Source organism: Sphaeroforma arctica, assembly GCF_001186125.1.
Source record: "Sphaeroforma arctica JP610 unplaced genomic scaffold supercont1.242, whole genome shotgun sequence".
NCBI classification, from domain to species: Eukaryota; class Ichthyosporea; order Ichthyophonida; genus Sphaeroforma; species Sphaeroforma arctica.
The window spans coordinates 53,499-54,314 of NW_014040316.1; the positions used below are offsets into that span (position 1 = coordinate 53,499).

At 33.2% G+C, this 816-nt stretch overlaps 1 protein-coding gene across 1 annotated transcript in view; it reads left to right on the forward strand.

Moving 5' to 3' along the window:
• SARC_04366 (hypothetical protein) overlaps positions 1–816 on the forward strand; it is a 5,322-nt gene continuing 4,506 nt past the window's right edge. Inside the window, exon 1 of the mRNA XM_014301806.1 lies at positions 1–300. The gene's annotated coding sequence lies outside the window, so the exon portion shown is untranslated. The remainder of the gene's footprint in view (positions 301–816) is intronic.

Below are 816 nucleotides of genomic sequence, written 5' to 3' on the forward strand. Positions count from 1 at the left end.
TTTCTCTCGCAAGAGTGTCATTCCTTGACGTAAATAAGTACTATGTAATCATCAGTAGTCACTAGTCACCATGAAAACCTTGAGTGACGAATAAAAATCCACACACGTCTGTAGCAATCGATGTCTCAGAACTTAGTCTGTATATTTACACCTAAAATACATAAATACATTATTATCACGCGGTAATCAATAAGTTATTGAATTTGTCCTTTTGAATATCTTTTGCATTTAGCTTCAGTGTAGAGATATAGTTCCCCAGGGAATATTCACGGTCACATTCCATCGAGTCGACACATACAAGTAAGCACGGATTCTTCAGAAGTCGATATATGTTTTCAATATTGTTACTAGTTGTAAATACCAGAAATAGTATTACCCTAGATGCCAGCGAGCTGATTCATCACACCATCACAACGTACGGGTGTATGATGAAACCCCATTGTTATCATCCTTTATCAGCATGAAATGCATAGATGTACTTGAATCCCATATGTGTAGGTTTCGTTGGCCACGATAAATATAAATATATATATGTGTATGTGCGTGTGTGTGTGTGTGTGTGTGTGTGTGTGTGTGTGTGTATATATATATGTGTGTGTGTGTATGTGTGTGTGTGCGTGAGAGAGACAGAGTATGTAGGTATGTATACATAAATGAGTGTGTATATCTGCAAGTATATATATATATCTATATATATATATATATATATATATATATATGTGTGTGTGTGTGTGTGTGTGTGTGTGTAGTATATATATATAGTAGTAAATAGGTATATATCTATATATATATATATCTATATATATATATATATAT